Consider the following 9,347-nt stretch of genomic DNA (forward strand, 5'->3'; position numbering starts at 1 on the left):
ATATGGCCATTAAGAAATGCCAGGATCCGTCTAAGCCTCCTAGGGAATGGGGAATGTTTGATGCGTTTTCAGTTTCTTCTGGGGAGATAAATTGCTTTATTAGCCGAAGGAAGTTTCTCTGGCCATTATAATAATGGCAAATGAGAAAGCTGGACTGAATCCTGGCCAGCCTCATCATAGCCTCTGGGCCAGCAAGTGTGGCCCTATCAATCTAGGGAAAAATAGATACAAATCATTAAGATAAATACCATGGACTTTGACAATGCTTGTTTTTAGAGTCTTTTCATGGTTTTACAATGAAGGATTCCTCCTCCTCCCCACATACCCCTTCTCTTAATGTCTACAGACTGAGTGCTGCTTGTAGTAGTATCATAAAATTACAGAACATTAGCACTGGAGGGGGGGCTTATCTAGAACAAAAGGTGATATTAAATAAAACCCTTTCTGGTTTGCAGAGTATTTCATGTACTCTGTCCCATCTGATCCTTAATCCTGTAAGGCAGTACTATGGTTTTCTTGATTTTACAGAGTTGGTGGGGGAAGAACAAGCATTTAAGTGTCTGCTATGGGCCAAGCACTGTGCTAAGCACTTTACAAATATCTCATTTGATCCTCACAACAAGGAAGTTAAGACTGAGGTAACATCAGCTCTGACACCAAGTCTTCCTGGCTTCAAGGTGAGGGCTTTTATCCATTACCTCTCCTCTCTGTTAGCAAACACCTGGCCCACATCTCTTCATTTTGCAAATATAATGCTATGACATGGATGCCAATCAGCTCAAAATGCCTGCTAACATCTCATGTATTTTTGGTTTCCTTGAGTAGTGATAAAAAGTCCAGCCTCTCTGATTGTTAAGAATTGGCTATATCTAGACTAAAGATTATCCAGATTCCTCACCCCCAAACTGGACAGTAGAAAGAAAGAAGAGGAAAAGCGTTTCAGTTTCTCAGGTAGAAGGGATGAGAAAGAAACAGAGATGGAACACTGGTCAGACCATAGTGTTCTTTTCATCCCTGATAGAAAAACTGGTGGGCCTATTAATAATAATATGAATGTATCTAGGATTAATGATAGCAACAAATAACATTTATAAAGTGCTTTATGATTATATGATGCTTTATCAGTTAGATGGCTCAGCAGATAGAGTACTAGGCCAAGAGTGAGGAAGACCTTAGTTCAAATGCAGCCTTGGATACCTTCCTTCCTTTCTTCTTTCTTTCCCTCCCTCCTCCTTTTTCTCCCTTCCCCCCTCTTTCCTCTTCTTCCCTCTTTTCTTCCTTCCTCCCTCTCTCCTTCTCTCCCTTTTCTCCCTCTTTTCCTTCCTTCCTTCCTTCCTTCCTTCCTTCCTTCCTCCCTTCCCTCCCTCCCTCCCGAATTACTAGATTTAAAGTACTTATATGTGCCAGGCACCATGCAAGGGAATACAAATTGGGACTCCAAAGACAAAAAAATAATAAATGGTTCCTGTCCTCAAGGAGCTTATTATACACACACACACACACACACACACACACACACACACACACACACACACACACACACACACACACACACACACGTTTTCCCTGACAGGTTATAAGGATATACAAACAAGTAACCTTATGTCCACACTGTGAAACAGCTGAGGGGAGGAGAATCAATAAATATCAAACACCTATTTTGTTCTAGACTCTGAACTAAACCCTGGAGTTGCCGAAAGACAGCCCCTCCTCTCACAGAGGATAGCTTCACAGGGGAGATAGCAAACAAACAAACAAAAACAAAGAGGCAATATACAGGATAAATAAGAAGTCACCGAGGGAAAGCACCAAAATGAAGAGGGTTTGGGGAAGGCTTGGGGTAGAAGATGGGAAAAAGAAAGAACACAGAACCAGAGAGCAGGGGACCCTGCTTTGCTTCCCACACCACAAACTCTTGTGATCTTTTACTCTTGTAGCCTTCAGTTTCCTTCCCTGTAAAAGTGGGCCAGCTGCCCTTGAAGGAGTCTCACATCTTGAACTCTGATTCTACATGATTTCTGAAGTTCCTTTCTGCTCTAACAAGGTATGATTCTATGAAGAGTTCTGTCTAACCATGAATCTGAGTAAAGGCCTCATGTTTGACAACCAAGATCTCCCTGGGGAGTTCAGCTTTTCAAAATCTTAACAGCTCTAATTATTATTCCCTGTGCTTTTGCAATCTGCAAAGGCCTCCATTTGAAAGCAAGCTGCTGAAGGCAAGGATGATTTAGTGTTTTATATTTGTATTTGTGATGCCAAACAGTGAACTCCACAAAGGGTGGAGGGCAAGAGAACAAGCATCTACTGTGTGCCAGGCACTGAGCTAAGTGCTTTACAAATAGTATTGCATTTGAGGTCCTCAACAACCCTGTGAAATAAATGCTATTATCTTCATTTTACAGTTGAGGAAACTGAGGCAGGCTGCAATTTAAGTGACTTGTCCGGTTTAATACAGCTAGTAAATGTCTCAGGATGAATTTGAACTCAGATCTTGACTCCAAGCCTGGCAACTTTACTCAGTAAGTTACCTGCCTTAGTTTAGGCACTAAATAAATGTTTGAAGGACCTGAAGGGGAGGCAGTAATTCCAGGTTTCACTACTGCAGACTAATTGGGAGAGACAGCATAGACAAGAGCCTCAGACGTCATCAAGTCGAAACCCCTTATATTTTATAGATAAAAGGACTGAACCCATAGAGGTTAGTGACCTTTCCAATATTACACAGATGTAAATAGCATGATTGATTAGAACCCAGACCTAACTCCCAAACCATTATTCTTTCCATTGCAATCAATTTACATGCATTTATTGAGCACCTGCTATGTGACAGTAATTGTCGTAGGTACTGGGATTACAAGCACAGAAGTCCTGTTCTCAAGGAGTTTATAGTCTGCTGGAAGGCCCAAATTACCCACTAAGGGTGATATGAGAATAAATTAGATGATGTTTAGGAGGTATATACTAAAGGTCTTTGACATTAATGCCCCATTTTAAGAGTAGTCCATCCCCTTTAACATCCCTCCATATAAGTCCCTGGGCTCATTTGACCCGAGCAGTTCTTCAAAAATCAATTCGACTCTAAGCAGTTTACTTCCTCACCTTTGGAGGAAAGATCAATGTACAGAAATACCTTTGAGTGTAATATTCAAGGACACTTGAAGCAGGTTCTTTGCTCTAACAAAGTAAATCATTAGTCTTTCCCTATCTTAGGAAGAACAATGTTGCCTGAGAGTGGGCTGCTTTGTTTCCCCAAATCAGGTTTGCATCTGAATTATGTTCCTCCTTGTGAGTTTTGACTCATGTGATAATCAGCTTACTGTGACAGTTTTTGAGTGAGACATTTCATTGTTTTCTTTATTCAAGGAAAAAATAATCAGTGTCAATTATGCTTTTGAAGGTTCTGTTTTCATATCTTGTAGCTTTACTGTTCTTATGGAAGTTATCCCTCTCTACTATGATTTTTCCTTAACTGAGCTGAGACTGTGTATATATGGAGCATCCCTAGAGTTAGTGTATATTTTGACTTTATTCATTATGGGATCATAGGGTAAAGTTTTATCCTTGGAAGGGACTGTGGAGGTCATCTTGTTTTCACTCTTATTTTCGCCTTGTCACTCATTCCAAGACACATTTGTGAAGCCGGTTGTCCAAATTTGGATCCTCTGTGCCATCCCTGCAGACATCTAATGTCCTTATGCTCTTTTCACAAATCCCCTTCTGGAGGCTGAAAACAGTTTGAGAATTCACATTGAAATGTCAGTGACTGATAATGGTTTAATGTTTTTTCTAGATGTATTTGTATTTTAACATGGGATGATGCTTTAAGTCAAAGCAAGGAATCCCCATTGGTAGAATTTCAGACATGGGAGAAGACTGGTAAGTTAGATATTGTTTTGGGGATTGGGAATGAAAGAGGCCTCTGAGTGTGCCTTATATCACCATCTGCTCTTTTCTCCGAAGGTCAGCTCTGCTTCTGTAACTAGTCTTAAAGGGCTATATGGTTTTCCTGAAGAATAATCTAAATCAAAACTGCTTCCTCAAAATTCTTTCTTAGCTCTTGAATCATGGAGAAGGGCTTAGAGTAATATCTGCATGATGGTATTCACATTTTATTTATTTAATGTTTCATTTCTTCAAAGGTTGATTTTCCCAGTTTTTTCCTTTTTTCTTTTCTTTTCTTCCTACCTTCCTCTTTCTTTCTTTTTCTTCCTTCCCCTTCCTTCCTTCCTTCCTTCCTTCCTTCCTTCCTTCCTTCCTTCCTTCCTTCCTTCCGTCCGTCCGTCCGTCCTTCTAGAATTGCTGCAAAAACATCCTTAAAAAGACACTTGGGAATTGTATCAGATAGTGGTGATGTGCTAAAAAGTGCTAAATTGGAGGTCTATAATAAATGGCTTGGTGAAGGCCATCAAGGAAATTTCTAGGAGGAAATTACAAGTCTAAATTTTAGCATAACTCCTTGGGAAGACAAGTTCAGATCTGGATTCTGATACCCAGCAAGTATCAAAATCCCACTGAGAAGACCCCTCAGAAGTCAGCTGGTCCTGTTCTGAGACTTAACTGCACAGGAAAAATAAGGATAAAGCCTACCACACATAGTTGTATGAGAATTGAATAAGATACTAAGTGATTTGCAGAGTTTGAGGTCATGTGGAAATACTAGTCATTATTAGTGAATATATTTTAATCACAGCCAGAGTCTTTTGGGGGTAGTTAGGAGGAACAGTAGAAATAGTGCTGGATCTAAAAGACTCATCTTCCTAAGTTCAAATCTGAGTTCTTTAGCTGTGTGACCTTTGCCAAGTCATCTGTAAAATGAGGAAATGACAAATCATTCTAGTATCTTTACCTAAAAAACCCTAAATGGGGCCACAACTCAAGTGACCAAATAAAAGGGGTCTGATACCCAGGAAGGAGAATTGGCTCTAATCCTAATGCTGCTTACTTTACTTTTACTTTGACAGCCTGATGATATAATGGAGAAAGGACTGGGCCTGGAGTCAGGAAGACATGAATTCAAATAAAACCTCAGAAATTTATTAATTGGGTGATCCAGGGTGAGGTCTTTATTTGCCTCAGTTTCCTCAATTATAAAATGGAATATAACAGGGGTATATGCTACAATATGGGGGTGTAAACTCCCAAAATATATTGAGGTTTTGGGCTGGTGTTGTGAAGTATCTCAAAAGAATTGTACATTTAGATCTTTTCCAAATCAAGAAGCAAAGACAATGGGCTAAGTTCTAAAAGTGAGTTAATGGTTACAGGAAAAGACTCCATTAAGGGGAAAAAGCATATAAAGACAGACTAAGTTCCTAATAAACTAGCTATTGTGAGGTTTAGTAAGTAGACTAACCTTAAAAGGAGTTAACAAAGAAGTGGGGTACCAGGAGGTACATTAGTAGGAGGAAAATTACCTCCAGGATTGACATCATAACTTGGCTTTCTGACTGGATATAGTAACTAGGTTCATGATAATTTTGTCAGGGAAAGGATTCAGCAAGGAATTATAAAATAATCCTGTCAATGTTCCTTCCAGCTACTCTCAGGGAGTGGCTATGGGAATTCAACTAGGTAAGGTCCATTGCAACAGAGGCCCACTTGAATTCCTCTTGAATTCCACGGAAGCTTTCTGTCAACGCCTTTCCCTATGTCCCACCTAGACACTGGGTTGCTAACAAAGACATGGCCTTTTGCTGGAATCTTATTACCTATCTGCCAGGCTGGTTGTGAGGATAAGATGAAATAATTGTAAAACACTTAGCATAGTGCCTGAGCATATAGTAGGTGTTTAATAAAAGTTTGCTTCCTTCTCAGAACCACAGAGTCCATATCTTTAAAATGGGGCTAATAATCTGCTCCTTACCTCAAGGGTTGTTGTGAAGATAGCACATTGCAAAGTGCTCTAAAAATATGAGCTGCTAAAATGGGAATGATGAGCAGATTCTGCCCTTCTCATCACACAGAGGATCTGAGGAAAATGCTCTGCCAGTCTTAAAGCACCATAGAAATTTGAGCTGATACTGTGACTAATAAACATCAGATGAAATCAATTGGAAATACTCCCAGTATTTATTGCTTTTGACTTTGGACTAATCTGTAAAATTGAGATAATGAGGCGCCAAGAGGTAAATCCACAATCCTGGTCTTTTGATTGTGAGCTCTGATTCTCTCACCAACCAGTTCTGTGACCTTGGTCAGAAGCACAGGACTTTTCAATTCATTGCACCTTGCTGCCTCCCTGAGGGAGATGGGAAACCAAGGCTGCTACTGCAGACCTCAAAAGTGCCTGGATGGAAAAACATTTAGTGGTGGGTTTTTTTTGTTTTTTTCCTTTCTTAAAAAAGGAAAATATGGAAGATTTCCTCCTTCTGAGGACCTGGTTCATGACTTACATCCTCAGGCTAAAAAAACTGAAAAAACCCAACCCAGTACATATTCTTTATTTTATATATTTTCTATATACGTGTGTGTATATATGTATATATATATATGTATACATACATATATATATATATATATATATAGAGAGAGAGAGAGAGAGAGAGAAACATACACACATATGTATATACTGTATATATTTTGGCATATATGTTGGAATGGAAAAAGAATCAGTTTCCAGGTAAGGAAGATCTGTGTTCAGGTTCTGCCTTTAACATATCTTGTTTGTGTAATTCTGGTCAAGTAATTTAGTATCTTAGTGCTCCAGGCTAGATTTTAGGATTAGAGGTTATAGGGCAGGTATTAACTTGTTTTGGTAGAAGAAGCTTCCTATATCCTGATATTGAGAGCACAAGTCTACTTCCTATCTCTGTATAAGGCCACCATTGAATATAAACTTTTTAATGTAGATATTGTCTCCCTTTATGTAGAATATAAGCTTCTTGAGGACATGATCCATTTCATTCTTGTCACTGTATTCTCAGTGCCTAGAATATAATGACCTTTAAATAAATAAATTATTGTTTATTGATTAATTGATCTGTTGAAGAAACTGGAGCTGTTTGGAAGGAAAAGACTTAGAAGAAACTGTTTCTAAGTACTTAAAAGATCATCACATGAAAGAAGGATTAGATTTGTTCTTCGCCCAAGATGATAGAAGAGTAATCCATGGAAACTGTAAAAAGTCAGATTTAGAAAAGCTAACAATTAAGAGCCATTCATAAGTAGGATAAGTGACATCAGGAAGTAACAGACTTCTCACCACTGAAGGTAAGGGTATGTAGCAGAGGAGATCCTCATTCAGAAAGGAGTTGAGCTCAGGTAGTTTCTGAGATTCCTTTTACAACTCTGAAATACAGGCATTTTGTGAAATCTGTGATGATAATAACTCATTTTTTGGAGCAACAGTTAAGAACATACACGATTAATAGCCACCACTGTAAAAAAGTAGATAACTTGGAATATATTATATAAGAATGAGTATATAAAAATAAGAATAACTTACTCAGCAAAACTGAATATAATCTTACTGGAAGTAAACTGTTCCCTTTAGTCTAGGCAGGTGGATAGCATAATAGATAGAGCACTAGAGCTGAAGTCAGGAAGACCTAAATTCAAACTCAACCTCAGACATTTACTAGCTATGTGAACCTGATAATTGACATAAGCTTTGTTTCCTCAATATATGTGTGTGTGTATAATTTTTTTCCATCTTAAATCCTTTAGAGATGCATTGTACTGCTGACAATGGCTGTCATTCACAATTGATCATCTTACAATATTTCTGTTACTTGGTACAGTGTACATTTCACTTTGCATCAACTCATGTAACTCTCTTCAGTTTCTTCTGAGAGCATCCTGCTCATATTTCTTATAGCACAATAATATTCCATCATAATAATGGTTGAACAGTTTGTTCAACCATTCCCCAGCTGATAGACATCCCCTCAGTTTTCCAATTCTTTGCCCCTACAAAAGAGCTGCTATAAATACTTTTGCACATATAGATCCTTTTTCCTTTTGTTTTTTATTTCTTTGGGGATACAGACATAGTAATGATATCATTTAGTTAAAGACTATGAATGGTTTTATAGCCCTTTGGGCATAATTCCAAATTACAGCATGGTTTAATTAGTTCACAACTCCACTAACAGTGCATTAATGTCTCTTTTTTCCAATTTCTCTTTCACTATTTGTCATTTTCCTTTTCTGTCCTATTAGCTAATCTAATAAGTATGAGGTAATATTTTAGAGTTGTTTTAATTTGCATTTCTCCAATAAATGGTGCTAGAACTTTTTTTCATACGGTTTCAGATAGTTTTGATTAATTCATCTGAAAACTGTTTATATCTTTTTGATCATTTTTCAATTGAGAAATTACTATTATTTTTATAAATTTGACTAAATTCCCTATATGCATAACATGAAACCTTTATCAGAGAAATTTGCTCCAATTTTTCCCCACAATTACTATTGCTAACTGTTTCCATCCTAAATTCCCGCTTATTCCATTCTCTCTCTACTTTCCTACTCCTCCTCAAAAGTGTTTTGCTTCTGACTACCTTCTCCTCCAATCTGCTTTTCCTTCCATCATCCTGCTCCTCTTTGTCCCCTTTCTCTCCTACATTCCTGTAGTATTAGAGAGATTTCTATATGGATTTCTGTTATTTCCTCTTTGAGCCAATTCTAGCGAGAATAAGGTTCACACACTCTTCCTTTTCTTCTCTATGGTAAAAACTTTTTCTTGCCTCTTTTATGTAAGATAATTTAGTCTGTTCTACTTCCGCCTTCATTTTTCTCCCAGTACATTTTTCTTTTACCCCTTAATTTTATTTTTTTAGATATCATTCCTTCATATTCAATTCATATTTTTTCCTTCTTATAATTGCCCTAACTCCTTCTAAGTGCCCTAATAATGAGAAAGTTATGAGTTACAAGTATCATTTTATTCATTTATGAATGAACAGTTTATTAATGAACAGTTTATTAAGCCTCTTATAATTTCTCTTTCCTGTTTTATCTTTTTGTGCTTCTCTTGAGTCTTGTATTTGAAAGCCAAATTTTCTATTCCGTTCTAGTCTTTTCATCAAGAATGTTTCAGAGTCCTATATTTCATTGAATATCCATTTTTCCTCTAAAAGGATTATACACAGTTTTGCTGGGTAGGTGATTCTTGGTTGTAATCCTAATTCCTTTGCTCTCCAGAAAGTCATCCTCCAAGCCCTCTGATTCTTTAATGTAGAAGCTGCTAAATCTTGTGTTATACTGACCATGGCTCCATAATTGAATTGTTTCTTTCTGACTGCTTGAAATATTTTCTCCCTAACTTAGAAAATTGGGATTTGGCTGTGATATTCTAGGGAGTTTTCATTTTGGCATTACTTTCAGGAGATGATTGATGTATTCTT

The sequence above is a fragment of the Sminthopsis crassicaudata genome, chromosome 2 (genome assembly GCF_048593235.1).
Source record: "Sminthopsis crassicaudata isolate SCR6 chromosome 2, ASM4859323v1, whole genome shotgun sequence".
In the NCBI taxonomy this organism is placed as follows: Eukaryota; Metazoa; Chordata; class Mammalia; order Dasyuromorphia; family Dasyuridae; genus Sminthopsis; species Sminthopsis crassicaudata.